This window comes from Piliocolobus tephrosceles, chromosome 10, assembly GCF_002776525.5.
Source record: "Piliocolobus tephrosceles isolate RC106 chromosome 10, ASM277652v3, whole genome shotgun sequence".
Classification (NCBI taxonomy): Eukaryota; Metazoa; Chordata; class Mammalia; order Primates; family Cercopithecidae; genus Piliocolobus; species Piliocolobus tephrosceles.
In genome coordinates, this window is record NC_045443.1 from 105,506,651 (window position 1) to 105,531,067 (window position 24,417).

The 24,417-nt window shown below is 40.5% G+C and overlaps 1 protein-coding gene across 3 annotated transcripts in view; it reads left to right on the plus strand.

Moving 5' to 3' along the window:
* WSCD2 (WSC domain containing 2) overlaps positions 1-24,417 on the plus strand; it is a 299,619-nt gene that overhangs the window by 22,174 nt on the left and 253,028 nt on the right. The window contains exons 2-3 of one of the 3 annotated variants that reach the window (XR_003309515.1): positions 4,564-4,665; positions 15,808-15,933. The exons of the other annotated variants lie outside the window; for them this stretch is intronic. The gene's annotated coding sequence lies outside the window, so the exon portion shown is untranslated. The remainder of the gene's footprint in view (positions 1-4,563; positions 4,666-15,807; positions 15,934-24,417) is intronic. 3 annotated transcript variants of the gene reach the window in all.

The window sequence follows — 24,417 nt, forward strand, 5'->3', positions numbered from 1 at the left end:
TAATCCGCCTGCCTTGCCCTCCCAAAGTGCTGGGATTACAGATGTGAGCCACCGTGCCCAGCCTGGAGAGATACTTTCACTGCCCTGTTTCAGCTAGTCTTCAATCTGGTCCAGAGTCCAAACTCCACCTCCAGAGTAAGTTGGGTCCTGCCTCCTAACTCAATTATGTACAATAAATCTCTTGAACTTATTCCAATCAATTAGACAATCAATAAACAATCACTTGGCCAAAATATAAGAGTTTATTTCTGGATTCTCAATTTTATTCCATTGATCTATATGTCTATCTTCTACTACTACCCTGTCTCAGTTTCTGTAGCTTTATAGTAAGTTTTGATTGAAACTTGTGAGTCCTCCAATATTGTTCTTTTTTAAGATCATTCTCCCTATTCTGATTTCCTTGCATTTCCATATGAAATTTAGTATCAGCCTGCCAATTTCTGCAAGGAAAAAAAGTCAGCTGAGATTTTGATAGGTATTGCATTGAATCTGTAAATCAATTTGAGGATTATTGCCATCTTAAAAATCATAAATCAACAAGAGATATCTTTCCATTTATTTAGGTTCTCTTTAGTTTCTTTCAACAATATCTTACAGTTAATGAACTGTCTTTTGCATCCTGGGGTAGAGGCTACCTGCTTTGATCATCTCTGGTTCAGAGATTTAGGCACATTCATGAGGCTAATTCTATTACTTGCCGTACAGTATTTTCTTTAGCCACCCTTTACTTGACAGCAACTAAGATGGCTCTCGGTGTGACTCTTGGCAGGTAGGAGGATGAGCTGGGTCCTCTGCTGAGTGTGCTATATTTCTTATCTATCACTACTGATGATGATGATGATGAGATGAGTACTGTGCTAAGTGTTTTTTTTTTTTTTTAAATCCATGATCTCATTTTATCTTCAAACCATCCCAATGAGATAGGAATGATTACCTCTGTTTTGCAGATGGAAAAGTTGAACTTCAGGGAAGCACACATCTAAAAAGGAGCAGAGCACATAGTTGAACCAGGTGTCTTGACATCCAACTTTGGCCACTTCCAGGCCACCCCACTACGCCATCTCCCAGATGGGTGTCAAATTTTGCCAATGAACTGTATTTCCATTCCCTTTCGCTTCTACTGAAGACATAATAGTTACGGAGTACAGTGTGTATAACTTGGCCCTGACTTGCTAGAGTCTCCTCTTCAAATTACCAAAACAGGAGCTGGTTTTATTCTCAGCAGCTGCTTCTGATTTCCATTCTTAGACCAAAATTTTTGTTTAAAAACCAGAAACTTGTTCAACTCATAAAACTCATCAGACCTCATGGGAGGATTGGACTATATGTATGTTTCGGGATGGAGCCCACCAGAATTACTGAAACAGAATCCCTGGGACGAGCAGGAGTTAAAGGGAGTCTAGGATTTTGAATTTTAATAAGAATGTCAGGTAATTTGTGATCCAGCTAATCTGGAAAACATGAGTAATGGAATCCACCCACCCATCCATCATTTTATTCCTTCATCCATCCATCCATCTCCTCATCTTTAAGACTGGGGTAGTATTAGTACCCAGCTTATATGGTACATAAGTTAAATGAAGATATATGTGGGACATACTTAAGAATGCCTGGTATGTTGTGAGAGCTGATTAAGACTTACACGGGGGCATCTCCTATGGTCCTGGCTTTTTTCTGGTTATTAAAGATACATTAGAAACAGGCAAGGCCTTGTCCTCCTGGTGATGACCATCTAGCTGGAATGAGGACAAATTTGGGCATCAAATCAAACTGGGTTCAACTCTTGCCTCTGCCACCCACACTGAACATGGACACACTACTGTACTTCCCTGGATCCATTTTCTCAAATGTAAAGTGAGAATAATGATAGAGTTATTATTTAATAATAATCAGAATTAAATAAGATAATATATATAAACTGTTTCACTACATATTAAGGATACTTTATTTATTTTTACTTCTTCACTGATAAATTTTTAAAAAAGCAGGTAACAGTAATAGTAATAATGATGTCTGCCATGGATTGAATACTTACTATGTGCCAAGTGCTTGACATTCATTCTCAATTTATAAGAATAAGAAAGCAAGTACTTATATGGGGCTTATCACACACCAGGCATTGTTCTAAGCACCTTATGCTATTAATTAACTCATTGCATGCTCACAACTACCTTATGAAGTAGGTATAATTATTACCCCTATTTTATAGGAGGCTGAGGCTCAGAGAGGCAAACCAACTTGCCTAAGGTCACACAGCTAGTAAGTGGCAGAGCTGGGATTTAAATCCATACCTCTTTTTAATCTGTGGATGTTAATGTTTAACTGCCATGTTATGTGACTTCCCACAGAAGGGTGGTTAAATACCCACAAGAAATTTGTGGAAAGGATTCCAAACTAACTGAGGGCTTCAATCGCCACACCTGCAAATTGAAGCACATTCCACAGAGCCCCTGTGGAAATTCTCTTGTGACAAAAAGATATGTCCAGAGGTGCCTAATTTCCCCTCAACTTTGCACAGAGCCAGCTTTGCCAAGTTCTCCTGCCACGCAGGAATCTAGAGAGTCCCTTGGAGATATTCGATTTCCCTAATCTCGCCAAGCACAAGGAGAGTGTGGGAGACATGAAAGGCAGCAGTTATTTATTTCATGAATAGATAACGGCAAGCCATTTAGAGGGAGCAGTGGCAGGAAGATGAAAAAGCTATTAATGCAGTCGGAAGCTCATTTCTTTCAGAGTGGTCAGCAGCAGCGGAGAGGACAAAAATGAGAAAATATTGCAATGGCTGCTCAAGACAACACAAATTATTCAGGAGATATTAAAGTGCATTGTTCACCATTGTAAACATTTTTTTAAATGTTTATGAGCTCTGTTCAAAGGCATCTTGATGGATGAAACCCAATACCTTTATGGGGGGTGTGCATGCACGAGTGTGTGTGTGTGTGTACTTGCATTTCTTTTGTTCTAGTATCGTAGTATTCTTTGTAAATCCTTTCTCTGAGCTGATCCACTCAGCAGTGGATAGACTGGGTCTACATAATGCAAAGAAGTCCATGCTCCCTAGTTCCCTGAGCAATTGTCCTATTCTTGGTGTCTGCTGTGTTACAGATGAGGCTCTGGGAAGCTGGGAACTGATTTGAAGCAGACTAATAGAAGAAAGAAAAAAAAAAAAAATTGCTCTGATTCCGGGAGGAGGGAAAAGAGGCAGAGTGTAGAGATGAGATGTGGCAGTATTTCCTTGCATGTGTTGGGAATTGTATGTTCCTATCCAAAGAGGGGCCTACCAGGACAGGATTTGGGGAATCCTTGCACCACTGAGCCCTGTGGGAGATTCACAGCATATGGGATCTTGTTCGAGGCTGTGTGATTCTTGAAGAAAAATGATCCCTTTAACAAAGCTTAGTCCACTTTTCCCAATCGTTGACCATAGCACAGCACCTGTAAAACTAATTCCATAGAGAATTCTTTCTGAAACACTACAACTTTTTTAAGTGAAAAAATTGAGCAAAGCTGCTAAGCATGGCAATTAAGCCATGCTATCATTTCCATACACAATTATCAGCTGAATTATTTTAAATAAAATGACTTGTCAATTTAGGTTAAGTAACTGACCAAATTGGACAACTTACTGATTTGATAGCTTTTTCCCCCATACTTGAATTAGTTTACTTTTGATCTGGGACTCATGTACATAATCAACTGAATTGTTAAGGGTGGATTAATTTTTGAATCCATTAACCAGTTTTGTAGACTGGTTGAAAACACCACAGTGGGAGTCCAATGCACCAGGATTAAGTCCTGGCACTTTCATTTTCTAGAGGTGTGACTTTGGGAAAGTTACTAAACCTCTCTATTGAAGCTTCAGTTTCCTCATTTGAAAAATAAACAGTAATAATTAGACTTGTTTGATTGGATTGTGGGGTCTCATGGAAATAATTCAGATTAAAAGCTTAGCATGGGGTTGGCACATAATGAGTTTTCAGTAAGTATTGGTTATCATCATAATTATTTACTGTCATATAATTAGAAGGAAGGGGCTGAGGATATCAGATGAACTGTAAGTTTTTCTTTCAGTCTCAGGAATGCTTGAGGAAAGTTGGACTCTTGGTGGTATCAATAAAAGGAATGTGACCATTGGAGATAAATGATGGTCTTGCTGGGATGGCTATCTGCTGATCAGTGACCCAGAGATGTCCTGAGCACACTTTGTTGTTGGGTTCTTATTTGTTGGTTGTAATTACAGATGATGTAATTATGGGCTGCAGGTGCACCGAAAAATGGGAGTGTGACATGCACCCTTCCCATTTTCTATAGAATATCCTAGGTTCTATATCACTAGCAAGATATTCAAGCTGAGGGACCTGAGATCCTGCAGCTTCCCTGCACTGAAGTGACCCACAGTCACACCAGTGCCCATCCCTAAAGACCAAAATGGTGACTGGGACGTTGGACATTGGGTCTAGTTGTCCATGTCCTTCATGATACTGTTAGGCTAACATGCTACACTGCTTCTTATTCCATATTCCTTTTTTCTTTTTCTTTCTTTCTTTCTTTTTTTTGAGACAGGATATTGTTCTATAGACCACACCAGAGTGCACTGGCATGATCATGGCTCACTGTAGCCTCAACCTCTTGAACTGAAGTGATCCTCCTGTCACGGCTTCCATAGTAAGTGGGACTACAGATGTGCACCACTATATCCAGCTTTTTTTTTTTTAAGTTTTTATAGAGATAGGGTCTCACTTTGTTGCCCAGGCTGGTCTCAAACTCCCGGACTTTTAAAATGAAGGAAACCTCATGACTGGTAAGCCTATCGTGTCTTGTGAGTTTCAGTGACAATCCAAATCTGAAACTTGCTCCAGTGGCCTTGAAAGTATTATGTGATTTGCAGTTAAAAATATCTGGACTTGAATTAGCATTGTCATTTATTCACTGCATAACTTTAAGCAAGTTACTTAATCTCCCTAAACCTCAGATTCTTCTGTAAAATGGGAATAAAAATACACATTATAGAGCTGTGACTAATTAAACGAGATAATATATGGCAATGCCCAGAACAATGTCTGGCTCAAAAATTGAACAATGATTATATAAAATGCCCACTATAATGCTCTGAGCTGAGTCTGGCCAAGGGGGATTTTCTGCAGGCTTCTCTTCTGCTCATCAGGGACCATCCTGAGCCAGGCATCACATCTCTGGTAAGTTATAAAGTTGCCCCCTGCCTGGCATTTAGCCTTCTGTGGACATTGACTAGGGGTGTTTTAATCTACAAACAGAGCATGAGTTCTGTGAGGCCAGAACATCTAATCCATGTCTAGTTCTCTCCCCTAGCCTTTGGCAAAATACTGTAGATGCCTATATTATTTTATGGCTGAAATGTAAGACACATGTTAGAGGGCTGAGGACATTAAACCTGGACTGACTTGATGATGTCATGTAGTAAAGGCCAAGCTAAGGAGTTTGAACTCTATCCTGTAGGCAGTGGGGTGCCATGGAAGGCTTTTGAGCAGGCGAGTGCTAGGATAAGATTCATGCAATATTAATAATAACGATGATATTAATAATGACAGTGGTGCTGATGATGAGAAAATTTGAGCATCTCCTTTGTACCAAGAACTGTGCTAAATATTTTACATGTATCATGGCACTTAGTGCTGACAATCACCCTGTGAGCTTAGAATATTGGATATTTTGGCTGTGTGCTGGACAGATTGAGGGCAGAATGACTGGAGTCTTCTGAGACTTGATATAGGCTTCCATTAAGGAAGGACAGTGAAAATGGAATTGATAAGCCCTCAAACACATAACACACATTTGTCAATTTTACTGGTCAGCCAAATATTCCCTTAGTTCAGTAAAATGTTCACCCAAATCAATTTAATCCTTTATGTCAGAACAGCCAAAGTAGTCATGGCTTGTATAGAAAGAACCTTATTAGGTTTAAAGGGATGTTGTGACTCATTTGTAGCTAGGTCATAATGTCCCCCAGGAGGATATTCTAGAGAATGTCTGTGGCAGAGGTTTTCATGGTCTAATGCATGAAGTCACTGATTTGGGGCAATTTTCTCTTAGCTAGAGGCTGTGCTCTCCTGACATGAGACTTCCCTATCTCTTTAGTGAAAAGCTCTTCTGGGACTATTCTGAGAATTCTGATTGGCCACTGGTTATGTTGTTTGTCTTTCACAATTCCATTCTGCATGTCGCCACTATTCCCTCACTTACTTAAGTCAGAAACTAGTGTCATCCTAGCAGCCCTCTCTGTCCAGTCTTGTTAATCACCAAGCTTGCCAAAATGAATTCCCCAAGAGCTCTTACATCCATTTCCATCTCCCCATTCCCTTTGCCACCTTCATCCAGGGCACCGTTATTACTCATCCCAGGACTGAAACAGCCACCTAACTGGTCTTCCTGCCCCCAGTCTTGCCTCTCCAACTTGTTCTTCACATTGCAGCTTGAATGCTATTTCCAATATTCAAATCTGATATGCCATTCTCTTGCTTCAGAACCCAAACCCTGAAGGTTCTGAATGACATGTTCTGTCATTCCAGGCTAGTAAAAACCTGGCCCATTCCCAGCTGGCCCCTTCCCAGCTTCCTGTTCTCAAGCAACAATACTATGTATGCCCCAGCCCTGCCACACCTTCATGCAGGTCCCCAAAACACCAGGCACTCTCAAACTCTTCCAGGGAATCTAGTTCTTAATCTGACACTGAGGAGCCACAGTAGGTGACCCCATTTTCCCTGCCGCTCATTCCCTTTTTCGTGCCCCCATCAGCATGGGGGTGGGGGAGCTGGTAAACGAGTGCTGTATTTCCTTGGGAGGTTCCTCTAGGGCTGTATCTGCAGTTTCAGTGGAGATTGATGAACTTTCAAATGATGAGATTTCTGGGGGCATTTATTGACATATAAATTAAAATCCAATTTTTGTGAAGGAAAATCCCAGCTGGTTTACATGGCAGGATTATGAAACAGTTTTTGCTTTGTGCACAGCCTCCTATATGATGTAAAATGATTTTATCTTCCACAAAGGAAGCCTGGCTTTTTAACTTCTGGCATTTTCCTGGGGTAATCCTGGCACTGGGTTCAGTTTGAATATTTCCCATATGATTGGCATCCTGAGATTGCCAACTTATGAGGAGAGGAAGATAAATGAAATTTATCAAGTGCCTACTATGTACCAGGCATGTCCTTACAATATCCTATTTTAACCCTTACAGCAATTAGTGGGGCCTTACTGTCAATCGTGTGACCATCTTTCCATCTTCTTCCTAAGAAAGTGTGTTAATTACCTATCATTACATATCAAATTGACACATACTTAGCTGCTTTCAACAAACTCACACTTACTTCCTCACAGTTTCTGTGATCAAGAGTCTGGATGGAGTTTAAGTAGGTTTACTGCTCAGGGATTTCCAAGTTTTCAATCCAAGTCTTGGCCAAGGCTGTGGTCTCATCTGAGCCTCAACCGGGGGAAGGATCTGCTTCCAAGCTACCATGGCTGTTTTTAGTGGTCCATTCCTAATAGGCTGGAGAACTGAGGACCTCAGTTTCTTGATGCTTCTTGGCCAGAAACCCTCAGTTCCTTGACACATGGCCCTTCCCAACACAGTCATCTACTTCTTCTGATCCAGTGAGAGAGAGAGAGTCTTCAAGCAAGATCGATGTTACAATCTTATGTAACATTATCCCAGAAATGACATCGTTCCACAATCTTTGTCAAATTTTTCGGTTGGAAGCCAGACACAGGTCTCACCCACACTCAAGGGGAGGGGATCACACACAGCATGAGTACGATGAGGTGGGAATCATGGGGGCCACCCTAGAGTCTGTCTGCCACATAAAAGTTAGGACATAAAGTAGGACTCAGCTACTAAGACTCATGTTGTACCACTATGCTGTCCTGTCAACTGATTCCACAGACTGTGAAAGCCGAAGTCAAGCACTGCCTAGGGGCTTTACCCTGAATGCTGATGCCAAAGTCATTTATTCATCCCTGGAGCTGGTGTGTTTATTTTAAACCTGAATCATTAAAACAGTGAGGGGAAGTGAAGCAATTCTTCAAAAGACAGCTGGGGTATTGTTATCCCAAATGGAGAAGGGATCCTGAGTGTGTCCACTCTTGCTGGAAACAGGCCTGTAAAGGCAGAGATTCTGTGATGAAGCCCAAGTGACCACGATGCACTGTGGCCTTTGGAGAAAGCACACAGGGGTCTTGTGTGCTTTCAAACCCCTGAGAAAGCTCAGGGGTAAATGCCAAACACAGACTCTTTCCTTCTGGTCACACTTCACAACAGAGGTCCATGCCATCTGGCTTATTTAACTAAGTCTTGCTGCTCTGTGTTTATTTTCCCACCAACACTCACAGCCACCAGTTTGATGTTTGGAGTTCTTCCAACTCTTGAATTCTGACCAAGACTTGTAAATCCTACATAGCTGTCATATGTAGTTGTATGGGTTGTGCACTGCATAAGAGATGCCTGGATGAGAGGGTGAATCATATGGAAATCAGCATATTGAGATCTTGTTTCCAAAAGCAATGAACACACACGTCATCATTTCCCCTTCTTTTTGTGATAACACCCCAGTATTGTTTTGTTTTGTTTAAGATGCCTTCTCCCTCCATTCTCCAGATTTTGTACTACTCATTAAGCCAGGGAATGCTTTCTGCCTGAGGGAAGAGTCACCTTTTCCCAATTCACATACACAGACCCATCTAGGCTTGCAGCAACCTTGATGACTATTTTCAGGATAGTGAGCCTTCTGCTGGAGTAGGTAGTGACATAATCTACCTAAGCTGACTTTGAGAGCAAGTGACTCACAGTTTCTGAAACCAACTGATAGCTACCCAATCACGGTGGAAATTCTGCTTTCAACACACTGCACCTAAACTCCTAAGTCCATATGTAGAATCAATTAAGCTGAAGAACGTGCAGCTCCAGCTGTCATGTGCCTTTAAATAAGCCTTAAAATCGACAGCCAAGATTGGACTCAATGCTGATTTTCAGACATAAAGGCTGTGCTAGGGGTGTGAGTATTGAAAAGCCACATTAAAAAATATGCAATCAACACCAGCTGTGGTCCAATTAAATTCAACCGATGACAGGTGTTTATAGAGATTACACAGATACATTTTACCCAACAAATCACTTCCTTCGAAATGTGAAGTTTGGTAAACACAGCAGTGGTTCTCATAGTGAGGTCCATGGATCATTCACACCAGAATGAAGTCCTTAATAAAAATGCAGATTTTCGGTCCCCAACTCAGACCTACTGAGTCCAAATATTTTAGGAGAGGGAGGTTCAAGAATCTGATTTCTAACAAGCACTATGCAAAACAAGGCACTATTTTAAGGCTTCCAGGAATACTGAGATACATTGCTCTTAACTCTCAAGCCAGAATAAACTGTTTTAATTGGATTAAGGTTTTGGTCTCCAGGAGAAACCTCTGGAGATGCCCTTAGCCGAGTAAATCTCTTCCATTTTGGGCCTTTGAAACTTTATAAGAACGTATTCCTCTAAGCCTTTGCTCCTGTCAGTTCGCCCAGTTCCCTGACATCTCCAAATGACTGCATCAGGAACTTTAAAATTCACCAAGTATCAGGACCTGGGAGGGAACATGTAAAAGTGACACCTACCTGGGCCCCAGATTTGCAATCAATTGATGCATCCATATGGATATATTTGGCCTTAAGTAATAGAAAGCCTAACAGTGGTGGAAGCTGTAAGCACATTTACCTCCATTAAGAAGAGATCTGGCTGGGCGTGGTGGCTCACACCTGTAATCCCAGCACTTTGGAAGGCCAGGAGGTCAGGAGTTTGAGACTAGCCTGGCCAACATGATGAAACGCTGTCTCTACTAAAAATACAAAAATTAGCCAGACATGGTGGTAAACGCCTGTAATCCTGGCTACTTGGGAGGCTGAGGCAGGAGAATTGCTTGAACCCAAGAGGCAGAGGTTGCAGTGAGCCGAGATCATGCCACTGCACTCCAGCTTGGGTGACAGAGCAAGACTTCATCTCAGGAAAAATAAGAGATCTGTAGCAATCCCATTACTAGGGTGTACACTCAAAGGAAAACAGATCATTATACTAAAAAGACACATGAACTCATTCATCACCATGCTATTCACAATAGCAAAGACATGGAATCAACCTAGGTGCCCATCAGTGATGGACTGGATAAAGAAAATGTGATATATGTATACCACAGAATACTACATAATCATAAAAGAAGAATGAAATCATGTCCTTTCCTGCAACATGGATGGTGCTGGAGGCCATAATTCTAAGTGAATTAATGCAATAACACAAAACCAAATACTGCATGTTCTCACTTACAAGTGGGAGCTAAATATTGAGCACTCACAAACATAAATGTGGGAATACTAGACACTGTAAACTACTAGAGGTGGGCAGAAGGGAAGAGGTCATGGGTCACAAAACTACCTATTGGGTACTATGTTCACTACCTGAGTGCAATATACCCATGTAACAAGCCTGCACATGTACCCCCTGTAACCAGAATAAAGGTTGAGAAAAATAAGTAGGGAGGTTCCAGAATTCATTTGGGACTTTGGGCTTCAAGATGGCTCTATAATTCTTCTGCCATTCCCCAGCCTCCTACCACATGGTCATGAGCTGACTGCAATGGCACCAAACCTCATAGCCTCACACAACTGCTTTCAAAAGGTAGAAAGTAGGGGTTGAAGAAGCAACAGGGAGTTGGAAGCCATGGTGGTAAGACAGCTCTCTTGAAATCCTCTGTCTTTTGACTATGGAGCATTTAGAAAACTTCACTCCATGTCTCACTGGCAGAACTGTGTCACATGACTCCCCTAGCTGCAAGGGAGTCTGAGAGAATGAGGATCCATTGAAGAGAAATGTTTGGCTTACCAAACATGCTTTATCTCCTAGGGCATATACAAACAAAATTGGGATTCTGCTAACATGCTTTATCTCTTAGGGCATATCCAAACAAAATTGGGATTCACTAGTGATAAAGAAGAGGGAATGCTCCAGATGAAATGGAGCAGGCCAAGCTGTCTAGGTGAGTCTAATAACACACCAGAGAAGGCAGAGGAATGCAGCATTAAATGCCATTCATTATTCGCGGCCAAGGTCAGATTATCTTCTCTTCCGTGAAGTCTCTACTAGATCATTTAAGCTCGAAGTAACCTTTCTCTTTGCCATTCCCCTATCACAGTTGGTCACAATTCTGACTGCATATTAGATTCACTTTTTTAAAAACCACCAATGCTTCAGCCTTACCCAAGACTAGTTGAATTGGAGTCTTTAGGGATGAGGTCTGGAGCATTTGTTCTTGGAAATATCCTCAAGAGATTGGAATGTAAAGCAAGAATTGAGAGCCACTGTCCTAAAATATTCTATCTTACCTCTTTAAAAACATGGATACACTAGTTGGTAAAATTAGGTTATCCTGCAACAAGAAATATCTCCTAAACTCAGTGACTTAATACTCAGATATTTATTTCTTGCTCGTGCTACTTGGGAACATGGGTTGGCTGGTATCCAGTGCTCTGATCACTCAGTACCGCAGCTGCCAGAATAGTTATTGCCATGTATGCTTATCCAACCACCTCAGCCACGGGAAAGGAAGGTTGACGTTGAGCACTGGTCATTAAGTTATTTCACTTGGAAGTGATGGATCACCTCTGCCACCATTTCATTGGCCAAAGCAAGTCTTATGGCCACCTCTAACTAACCTCAAGGAGATAGGGAAATGCAACTTTACCAGGAAGCTGGAAGGTAGAAAGCTGGAATTTTTCATGACCAGCACTAAGGACTATCAAAATAAAGTTCATGGGGCTGCATGTGGTAGCTCACCCCTCTAATCCCAGTAGTTTTGGAGGCCGAGGTGGGAGGATCACTGAGCCCAGGAGTTAGAGACCAGCCAGGGCAACATGGTGAAGCCTTGTCTCTACAAAAAATACAAAGATTAGCCGGCTGTGGTGGTGTGCACCTGTAATCCCAGCTACTTGGGAAGCTGAGGCAGGAGGATTACCTGAGCCCTGGAGGTTGAGGATGCAGTGAACTGTGATGGGGCCATACATGCAGCCTGAGCTACAGAGAGACCCTGTCTCAATAAATAAAGTTCATGAAGTATAAATAGGTATTTTATGGTTCTTTCACAAGAATGTGCTAATATATAGTAAATACAAAATCTAAAGAAAAACAAGTAATATGGACTGATTATGGAAATTCAGTTGTGCAGAAATGTGGAAAGTAAAAAATGTATTTTCTATTTTCTGCTATTGTCCTCATCTTCTGATTCTTCTTTTCTTGATGATTATGACTGCTTCCAGTGTTTGTATGTGTCCAAACATACCATTTCAGAGATTTTCTATGCATTATAAACACACACACACACACACACACACACACACAAACACACAGAGAGAGTTTTCTCTTTTCCCCAGATATGGGATTTTTCTATGACTGCTCCATAGTGTTTTTTTTTTTTTTTTTCTGGAGGCAGAATCTCGCTCTTTTGCCCAGGCTGGAGTGCAGTGGTGAGATCTCAGCTCACTGCAAGCTGCGCCTCTCGGGTTCACGCCATTCTCCTGCCTCAGCCTCCCGAGTAGCTGGGACTACAGGCACCTGCCACCATGCCAGGTTAATTTTTTGTATTTTTAGTAGAGATGGGGTTTCACCGTGGTAGCCAGGATAGTCTCGATCTCCTGACCTCGTGATCCACCCACCTCGGCCTCCCAAAGCGCTGGGATTACAGACGTGAGCCACCGCGCCCGGCCGACTGCTCCATAGTTTTTTTAACAATGTCCAGGTGATTCTAATGTGGAATCCTGTGAGATTCATAATGAACATGGAGATGAACCCCAGTTTGTTCCTGCCACAAACATTCTAGCAAGTGAGCTTCTCCAGACACATGTAATTGAGTTTGTAGTAAAATGAAAAGCTCTTGTAGCTGGCTAAGCATTGGATGTACTTAATGAGCAGGAGTTACTGGGCACCTTCTCAAAGGGTTGTTTTAAGAACTGAAATTAATAAACATAAAGTAACTGGCAACCAGTAAGAGCGTATAGAGACATATACAACTAACTGGGATAAAACAATCCAAATGTCAAGGCCATTAATGGTATGTGTATCTTATGCGGATAGTGACACGTGGTAAGTGCCCCAAATATGTATATGGAAGAAAGGAAGGAAGGAAAGGAGGAGGGAAAGAAGGAGGGAAGGAAAGGATAGGGAAAGAAAAAGAAAGAAAGAATTACTCCAGAGAGCAGGATAAATGTAAATGCTGACTGGTGTGAGTTGTAAGATTTTAAGATTTCCTACAATGAGAATGTGTGACAAGACAAAGGGAGGTGGGTCATGAACTGAATGAAGGAGAGGAGAGGGGTGGATGCCAGGAATGACTCCAGGTAACTGGGTAGATGGTGGGTGGAACACTTTTGTATGGTAGAGATGTTTGTTACCTGGCTCTTCTTGACTTGAGTGACATATTTAGATGGGGGTGGCTTTCAGACAAGGGAAACTACATGTATGAGGGCGCAGGAGATGGTGGAATTTCTAGGATTGCAGAAAAAGTAGCTAGTTTTTAGTGGAGGCTGGTTAACATGAGGGAAAATGGGAAAACAACATTAATCTTATATGTAGAAACAAGTAGAGAAGGATGTACTAATTAGCCATATTAAACGCATATAAAATGTTCACTTCTTCATTCTTATGAGCCTAGTGGCAGAAAACAGAATGTATGTGTTTTGGCAAGAAATGTGCACTGCAGGTCATAATCTCAGAAAGAAAGATAAAACTTTGTTTATTGATTGGGATGCTGTTTACTCTTGTATTGACCAGGCTAATCATTTAAATATGATGCTTTATCTTGATCTGAACCCATAACTAAACAAAATATGTTTAAATTGTGTAATTGTATCACATATGCCATATTCTACATTTTGTAGCGGGGGATCAGGTAAGGACTATGTAACCTGCACTCAAGCAAAATGATTTTACTTAATCAAACTCACTGGCTGAATGACCTTGAATGAGTTATTGACCTCTGTACTTCTGCATTCTCATCTGAAAGGGGGGATAGTGATAGAAGCTACTTTATTGGGTGGCTAAGATAAATAAGTGAGCTAAGTGTAAAGCCCTTAGTGCAGTACCTGGAACAGAGTAAAGTGTTTAATAAACACTGGTGCTTATTGATTCTCAGCAAATTTCACCATTCACAACTGAAGTCTATTGAGAATGACCAATTCAAGAATTTGTTCCATGTCTGTGCCTGATGCAGATATTAGTTACTGTTCACTTCTAATCCACTTCCAAGAAAATCCTGTAACTGGAAATAGTTACTTCTTTACCTAACCTGGAAATAGGAACTGGTTCTTCCAGCTCTCTCTCATTCATTATCAGGAGGTGCTGCTCAAAGTGTCTTGGTTAGTTTGCCTCATTCATTCCTTCAACCACTTACCCTAAGTCAGAGTCTGTAGTACACACAGAGATGAAAGAAATAGCCCCTGCCTCCCAGAGCTCATTGTCTAGTGGTGGAGGGAGGGAAGAGAAAAACAGTGACACCTCTGAGATCAGGGAAATGGGCAGGAAGCTGAGATCAGGGAAGGAAACTATGCCATCTAAGGGAAGACCTAAAAAGAAAAGAAATAGCCAAGCAGTAGAATAGGGAGTGGAGAGACTGCCTCAGCTCAAGAATGTCCCAAGCCTGGGAACTGCAAATAGTTCAGTATTACAGGAAAGGTATGTTAAAAGAAAAACCTTAGCTGAATTAAATTTAACAGAGTATAATTGAGCAAAGAATGATTTGTGAATGGGGTAGCCTCTTGAGCCAGAGGAGGCTCAGAGAGACTCCGGTGCAGCCATGTAGTGGAAGATTTACAGATAGAAAAAGGAAACTGATGTAAAGAAAATGGAAGTGAGGTACAGAAACAGCCAGATTGATTAAAGCTTGGCGTCTACCTAATATGAACATGATTTGAACAGTTGGCCACCTTTGATTGGCCAAAAACTCGGTGATTGACACAAGAGTAGGCTACAGTCTGTTTACAGCTCCATTTAGGTTATAGTTCGCAATGTATAGAGAAACCTTTAGGACAAACTTAAAATATGTAAGGAGGCAGCTTTAGGCTAAACTTGATCTAACAGGTGTATTTTGGTGAAAACATACAGGGAGAGGTGAAGTAGGAAAGCCAGCAGGGGGCACACACAGACCAAGAAAACCTGTCGAGCAGCCTGGTCCCGAGGGCAATGGGGAGCCACTGAAGGCTAGCAAGGGAGGGGTGATCAGACTCATTCTTTGGAAAGATGACACTGGCTGCTCTAGGGAGAATAAATTGGAGGTTATGAGATTAGTTAGGAGACTAGTTTAGGAAGCTGAACTGGTCATTCGATTCTAAAGTAGGGCAGTGGCATGAAGTGAATAGATTGAGATATATTCAAGGAGCATAAGCAACAGGACATGGGGACTGAGTGAGGGAGAGGAGCAGCATGGTTGCTAAGAATGACCCTGGGGTAACTGAGTAGACAGTGGATGGAGCATTTTTGTAGGGCAATGGAGTATGTGTGGTAGAGATGTTTGTAACTATTAGCTGGCTCTTCTCCACCAGGCCACACATCTCTTTAAGTCAAATTTAAGAAGTGCTATTGATCTTGCCAGTAATTCTTACTGAAACTTGAACCAGGGTGATAATTACCTGAAGAAGTAAGTTGGGCAAATTCCCCTGAAAGTATACTCCTGAAAGATGAGAAATAAGTCCACTGCCATTACCTACTCTTAGAGCTCTGTTTTATGATTACTTTTATATCTGGTAACAATTAGGAGCAGATGAGTCCTTGGAGTATACATTCAGAAGATGTTCAACTTTCCGCATAATCTTTACACTCAATACAAGATGTATTCATCCCCTGCCCTGTATCACCTGCTTCTGTCAGTGGGTTGAACCAGGTAAATATGGCTCTTGTCCTCATGAAACTTACATTCTAACATAGAGTTCTGGTATCTTCTCATTGAAGTATAAATCCTCCTTTCCTATAGGGGTGCCTGAACAAGAATAAAAGTGTGTCATTTAGGTATCACTGTATAACAAAATGTCCTCAAAATCTAGTGGCTTAAATTAACAACCATTCCATTGGCTTAAAAATTTGCCATTGACAATTTAAGCTGGGCTCAGCTGGGTGGTTCTTCTGGTCTTGGCTGGGCATGTTCTTGCATATATGTTCAGCTATGTTGGGTAGGCCACTTTACTGATCCTGACTAGGATGTCACACATTTGAGGCCCTCAGCTGGGATAGCTGTTCTGAATGGACTCTGGTCCACATGTGTCTCATCCTCCCATAGGCTAGCCCAGGCTCTTCATGTGGCAGCTGGGAAGGTATCCCAGAGAGAATGAAAATATACACAGTTTCTTGAGGTCTAGGCTTGAAACTCACATGATATCAATTCTACCATTTTCTGCTGGCCAAAGCTAGTCACAAGGCCCAGTCCAGATTCAGGTAGTGAGGAAATAGGCTTCATTCCTTGATGGGAGCACTAGCAGAGTCTCATTGCAAGGGCCATGGGCAAAGGGAAAGGAAGAATTGGGGTAATTTTGGCAATATACTCCAAGGACTCATCTGCTCCTAATTCTTACCAGATGCAAAAGTAATCACAAAAGAGAGCTCTAAGAGTAGGTGATAGCAATGGACCTGTTTCTTTATCTTTTAAGACAAGAACAAACTTATTAAGCCCTGCTCTTTCCCTTGAAAGAATTTTCAGTGTCCCTTTTGGCTGCTGGGTCAGTCAACTTTTTCTATTTTAGTTTTCTGACTGTAGCCATCCTCTCCTTTCAATCCCCAGGACAACAGCCTATGGTTCTCAGCACAACTGTCAAAGAAATGAAATGTCAGCAGTGTTCACTGTGACCCTGGAGGCCATTGCCCTCCCCCTCACTCTCCCATCTCCTCACAATTGCCTTCAGCAGGGCTGGTCTGCACTATTAATAAACCATCCCCCTCAGCATTTTCTGTCAAGGGGACAGTATCAGAAAGGCTCCATCTATCTTCCAGCTTGACTCCTGCCAGGCTGGTGAGAAGGTCTTCTGACAAGGAGATAAGAAATCCCAGACATCACCGCCATGTAGGGGAAGCTCGGGAGTTCCATTTTCCTTATGAAAGGTCAAATCACTTCTTTTGCAGTGTTTGGAAAGAAAAGAGCTAACACAATGTGCTTTCTAAATGCCAATGATCTTGACATTCCTGATAAAGAGAAGTCAATGAAGGAAGAGAGTGGCTCAGTAGGAGAGCTGACTTCTAAGTGCCAGTGGGAGAAGTAAAACGTTTTTAATAACTCACGTTAAAGGCTGTGGTTAATTCGATCCTGGGTTGTGGTAATGCAATTATTGCTGCTTTAAAAAAATTCCTGCATGTTTGCAGTGAATATATTGTATTTTATTGCAACAGTAATAGTTCTCCCTCAAGAGGCTGAGGAGGCAGGCAGGCCAGTCACAAACTGGTCCTATCAACTTTTCATTCCTTCTTTCCTTCATCACTAATCTGTTGAGTGGGCACTGTGTGCCCGGAACTGAGCTGAGGTGTAAAAGAGGTAACCAGCACAGCATTCGGCTCTTAAGGAACTCACAGTCTAATTGGAGAGCATGACAAGTCAACAGACAATCCTATAGAAAGTGATGCATGCTACCCCAGGAAGTGCAAGATGTTATGGCAGTATCCCCATTGGAGAGTATGGGGAATTATCTCCTGCAGTTCCTTCCTCAAGCAGTAGAGGCTCCATGAAGATACGAGCTAGGTCCGGCACATTTGTTACTGGTATCCCTGGTGCCTGGCACTTAGTGGGAGCTCATTCCTGTTTTCTGGTCGATTTGCTGGTGTGGATCCTATATTCTCCTTCCACAGGGCCATCACCCTTCTGCGAACATTCCAAGCAGTTTTACACATGTGACTTGGAAAATGTGCCTTAGAAAATACTGCTGTTTCTGTCTGAAACGTCTTTTTCACCATTTAGCACCTGGAAAACTCTTATGCACCCTTCAAGACTTAGACCAAATGCCCTCTCTTCTGCAAAATATTTTCAGATTTACTGAGCAGAATTTATCCTCTCTTCATAATGGCTCTAAAAATCTTGTTTATATATCAGGTTTGCTTCTTGGCTATTGTGAATAATGAAGCAGTAAACATGGGAGTGCAGACATTTCTTTGACATACCGATTTCCTTTCCTTTTGATATATACCCAGTAGTGGGACTGCTGGATCTTATGGTAGTTCTACTTTTAGTTTTTTGAGGAATCTCCATATTTTTGTTTTCTGTAATGGCTATGCTAATTTATACCAACAATGTGTAAGAACTCACCTTTCTCTGCATCCTCCCCAGCATTTGTCATTTTTTTTGTCTTTTTGATAATAGCTATATTAACTGGGGTAAGGTGATATCTCATTGTGGTTTTTGATTTGCATTTCCTTGATGAAAAGTGATGTTGGCATTTCTTTAATATACTCGGTGGCCATTTGTAAGTCTTCCTTTGAGAGATGTTTATTTAGATCATTTGTCCATTTCTAAATCTATTTTGAGCTCATTTTTTGTATGGTAGGAGATAGAGGTCTTGTTTAATTTTTCTGCATATGGATATCCAGTTTTCCCAACACCATTTATTGAAGAGACTATTTCTTCCCCAGTGAATATTCTTGGCACCTTTGTTGAAAATCAGTTGGCTGTAAATATGTGGATTTATTTCTGGGTTCTTGATTCTGTTCCACTGGACTGTGTGTCTGTTTTAATGCCAGTATTGTGCTGTTGTGATTACTATAGCTTCGTGGTATATTTTGAATTCTAGTTGAGTGATTCCTCCAGCTCTGTTCTTTTTGCTAAGGATTGCTTTGGCTACTTGGGGTCTTTTGTGGTTCCATATAAATTTTAGGATTTGAAAAAAATTTCTATGAAGAATGTCATTGTTATTTTGATAGGGATTGCATTGAATCTGTAGAATGCTTTTAGTAGTATGGTTATTTTCACCACATTAAACTTCCAATTCATGAATATGGAATGTCTTTCCATTTTTATGTGTCTTCTTCAATTTCTAAAAAATCAGTGTCTTATAGTCTGTCTAGAAGAGATTTTTAACCTCCTTGGTTAAATTTATTTCTAGGTATTTTATTGTATTTTGTAGCTATTGTAAATGACATTGCTTTCTTGATTTCTTTTTCTGCTAGTTTGTTGGTGATGTATAGAAATACTACTAAATTTGTGTGTTGATTTTGTATCCTACAACTTTGTTGAATTTGTTTATCAGTTTTAAGAGATTTTTGGTGGAGCTTTTAGGGTTTGCTAAATATATAAGATCATCTTGTCTGCAAACAGAAACAATTTGACTTCCTCCTTTCCAATTTGTTTGCTCCTTATTTCTTTCTCTTGCTTAATTGCTCTAGCTAGGGCTTCTACTACTGTGTTGAATACGCATGATGAAAGTGGGCATCCTTATCTTGTTCTAAGTCTTAGAGAGAAAGCATTCAAGTTTTCCCCCATTCAATATGATGTTGATTGTGGATTTGTCATATATGCCCTTTATTGTATTGAGATAAGTTTCTTCTATACCTAACTTGTTGAAAATTTTTATCATAAAGAGATGTTGAATTTTATCAAATGATTTTTCTGCACCTATTGAGATGATCGTATGGTTTTTGTGTTTCATTCCGTTGATATTATGTATCACATTTATTGATTTGCAAACATTGTATGATTCTTGCACTCCTAGAATGAATTCCGCTTGATCATGGTGAATGTGCTGCTGGATTCAGTTTTCTAGTTTTTTGTTTGTTTGTTTGTTTTTTGTTTTAAGGATTTTTGTGTGTACATTAATCAGAGATATTGGTCTTTAGTTTTCTTTTTTTGTTGTTGTGTCCTAGTCTGGTTTGATATCAGGGTAGAATGAGTTTGAAAGCATTCCTTCATCTTCAATTTTCTGGAAGAGTTAGAGAAAAATTGGCAATAGTTCTTCAAATGTTTGGCAGAATTCCGCAGTGAAGCCATGGGGTCCTGGGCTTTTCTTTGATGGGAGACTTTAATTACAAGTTTAATCCTGTTACTTGTAATTGGTCTTTCAGGGTTTCCTTATCTTCTTAGTTCAATCTTTGTAGGTTGTATGAACTAGAAATGTATCCATTTATGCTAGGGTCTCTAATTTGTTGGCATACAGTTTTTTTGTAATAGTCTCTAGTGACCCTTATATTTCTGTGATATGAGTTGTAATACATCCTTTTTCATTTCTAATTTTATTCTTTGGATGTTTTCTATTTTTTTCTTGGTTAGTCTAGCTAATGGTGTGTTGACTTTTTTATCTTTCAAAAAGTCAACTTTTCGTTTTGTTGATCTTATTGTTTCATTTAGTCTCAGTTTTCTTTATTTCTGCTCTGATCTTTATTATGTCTTTCTATCTACTTATTTTGGAATTGTTCTTGCTTTTTTAATTCCTTGAGATACATCATTAGGTTGTTTATTTGAAATCTTTTTACTTTTTTGATATAGGCATTTATTGTTATAAATTTCCCTCTTAGTATTGCGTTTGCTCCATTTTGTAGGTTTTGGTATGTTATGTCTCTATTTTCACTTATTTCAATAAAATTTTTAAGTTTTTCCTTAATTTATTGACTTTTTGGTCATTCAGGAACATGTTGTTTAATTTCCATGTATTTGTACAGTTCCAAAGTTCCTCTCATTATTGATATCTAGTTTTATTCCATTGTGGTTGGAAATGATTCTTGGTATGATGTCTACTTCTATAAATGTGTTGAGACTTATTTTGTGGTCTAATATATGGTCTATTCTGGACAATGCTCCCTGTGCTGATGGGAAGATTGTATATTCTGCAGCAGTTGGATGACATGTTATATAAATGTATATTAAGTCAATTTGGTCTAAAATTCAGCTTAAATCTAATATTTCTCTGTTGATTTTCTGTCTAGATGACATTTCCAAAGCTGACAATGGGGTGTTGAAGTCCCTAACTATTATTGTATTGGATTATATCTACCTCTTTAGATCTAATACTATTTGCTTTATGTATCTGAGTGCTACAGTATTGAGTGCATATATATTCACAATTGTTACATCTTGCTGAATTGACCGCTTTATCATTATATAATGACGCTTTGTGCCTGTTTTTACAGTTTTTGACTCAAAGTCTGTTTTTATCTGATATGAGTATAGTTATTCCTTCTCACTTTTGGGTTTTGTTTGAGTGGAATATCTTTTTCCTTGCTTCACTTTCAGAATATATGTGTCTTTAAAGGTGAAGTGAGTTTGTTGTAAGTAGTATATAGTTGGGTCTTGCTTTTGTTTTTGTTTTTAACCCATTCAGCCAGTCCATATCTTTTCAGTGAGGAATGTAATCTGTTTACATTTAAGGTTATTAATAATATGTAAGCACTTATTTCTATCATTTTATTAATTATATTCTGGTTATTTTTTAAATCATTTCTTCCTTTCTTCTCCTCTTAATGTTTATCATTGCTGTTCTGTGGTTTTCAGTAGTGTTGAGGTTTGATTCTTTTCTCTTTCTCCTTTGTGTATTTGTTGTACCAGTGAGTTTTATACTTTTGCATGTTTTTATAATAGCGATTATCATTTTTTGCTTCCAGATGTAGGATTCCCTTGAGCATTTCTTGTAAGTCCAGTCTAGTGGTGATGAGTTTCCTCAGTTTTACCTTGTCTAGGAAAGACTTTATTTTTCTCTCATTTCTAAAGAATAGCCTTGCTGATTGTAGTATTCTTCTTTTGCTTATTTTTTTCTTTTAGTGCTTTGAATATATCATACCATTCTCTCTTTGCCTGTAAGGTTTGCAGAGAAAATCTGTTGTTAGTCTAATGGAAATTCTCTTATATGTGACTTGATGCTTTTCTTTGCTGTTTTTGTCTTTGATTTTTGACATTTTGACTCTAGTGTTCCTTGAGGTGGACTTTTGGTTGATTCTGTTTGGGGATTTTTGGGCTTCTTGGATCTAGATGTCCATATCTCTCCCTAGACTTGGGAAGTTTTCAGCTATTATTTCATTAAATGCATTTTTCCCTTCTCTTATTTTTCCAGAATTTTTGCAATACAAAAATTTGTTTGCTTAATGGTGTGTCATAAGTCTTGCAAGCTTTCTTCACTTAAAAAAAATCATTCTTCTGTCTTTTTTCTCTGACTGGGCAATTTTAAATTGCCTATCTTCAAGTTCAGAAGTTCTTTCTTCTGCTTGATCAAGTCTGCTGTTGAACCTCCCCGTTGTATTTTTTATTTCATTCATTTAATTCTTCAGCTGTAGGATTTCTGTTTGATTCTTTTATTTATTATTTCTGTCTAGTTTTTGTATTTCTTACTCACATCATGAATTGTTTTCCTGGTTTTCTTAAATTGTCTATCTGTATTTTTTCTCACTGAGTTTCCTTAAGATCATTATTTTGAATTTTTTTTTTTTTTGGCAAATTGTTGATTACTTTTTCATTGGGTTCTGTTACTAGAGAATTATTATGTTCTTTTACTGGTGTCATATTTCCTTTTTATTTCATGTTTCTTGTGTTCCTGCACTAATCTCTATGCATCCGGTAAAACAATTGCCTCTTGTAGACTTTCTAGACTGTTTCGGGTAAAACAATTGCCTCTTGTTGACTTTCCATAGAGAAAGTCTTTCACTTGCAGTTGGGTTTTAGTATGTTAGTTGGGAAGGGTGTGGTGTGTCTGTTTCCAGATAGGTGCAGTGGTGTGTAACTTCTTCACCTGTGTTCAATGTCAGCAATAACTGTGGGTGTCTCAGCAGGAGACTAAAATGAGGGAATCCCTCTTGGTGTCAGATTTGATACAATCTACAAACTACTACAGAAGGACTGGGTTCTGGGTGCACATGTTTGGAGCAGCTGTCGGTGGTGGGGACTGGTGGGGGCAGCGGGGTTAGGCTCAGGGTCTTATGAATCTATTGTGGCACCTAGGTCTTGGGGTTCAAGGTGGCATCCCTGGTGGCAGGGTTGGATGTAGTTTGCCCACAAAGCCAGGATCTGTGACTCTGAGGCATCTCCTAGCATTTTGGTCCCAGGGAACTTAGTTGTAGCTGTGGTTATACCTCTGGGAGGAAGAGCTCAGCACTTGCCTGGCACCAGTGAAGGAGGGGTGCTCTGGAACTTTGGGCTCAAGGAGCAGAGCATGGTTGCACTTTAGGAACTGGAGACAATAGAGCTTAGTGGCAACTCAAGTCCCAGGAGATGAAGCACCACATAGTAGTAACTTTATACCCTTAGGTAGCAAAGCTGGAAAGAATCCCAGACTCTTTGAGGCCAGGTACCATGGCAACAAGTACCCTTGAACGGTGGAAACAGCTGTTTGTATCCTAGTGGGGACAGGGAACTACATAGTGATTCCTCTACTTCTCAGCTGAATCAGTAGCTCCAACTTTAGGAAGAAAGTCCACCTCCAGGGAAGCAGGGTATTAGAGCTGCTTGGCCTAGTGGGTGGAGTGTCTCAGATCAGCCACTATTCTGTTTCCCTGGGATGCAGGGTACTACATCAGCCAAGCCCTGGGATGTGCAGTTTCTCAGCTCAGCCAGGGCACCAATTCCCCCAAGGGGGTGATATCCCACTTCAGCTGAGGTCTCAGGCACCATTTCCTTGAGATTCATGGCACTGCTTCGACTTAGGTACTGGGGTGCATAACCACTCTGGGTTGCCAAGGCAGCATTTCCTCGGATAAAAGGTGCTGCTTCAACTTAGGAGGCATGACTACTCTGAATGGCCAGGGTACTGTTTTCTCAGGAGGCAGGGTGCTCCTTCATCTCTGGCTCAAGGGAGTTAAAGAAAGAGTAAGTGGGGTGGCTCTACCTTCTCTTGGCCCCCTGAGGAAAAGTGTAGCAGCTGCTTGCAACTTGGCTTGGGGATATGCCACTGGGCTGTGGTGTTTTGGCAATGGCTTGGCCTCAAGGATGAATGGGAACCATGGCTACTCACCCCTAGAACAAGATACACTCTAGCCATGGTTGCAACTCCAAGATGGCATAGTGCGGTAGCCACATGGGCTACAGGGAGTGGGGCACATTGCTGACTCCTTTTCTAGGAAAATCCCAGCCATGCGGACTTCAGATACTTTCCTCAGCCAGTCTTAGTGCCTGTGAGGACCACAGGGAACCTCAGTGGTGAGGTCTGTAGTGTCGAAGGTCCTGATAGGAGTGACTGGGATCCTCTTGCTTACCTCCTCACTGCAGGGAGAAGTTCTTTCTGGTTCCCAGGTAATCCTGGTTGGGGAATGGGGTGGTGGAAGCCCAGAATTTGTCCCTTTTTTATGTGGCCATCTCAAGTTTTTGTACTCACCAGGGTTTCTGTTACTCCTCTGATGCACTGTAGCAATCTCCCTCAGTTATTTTCATTAAAATATAGTTATTTATCTATTTTTCTGGCTGTGTCTTTGTGACAGGAAT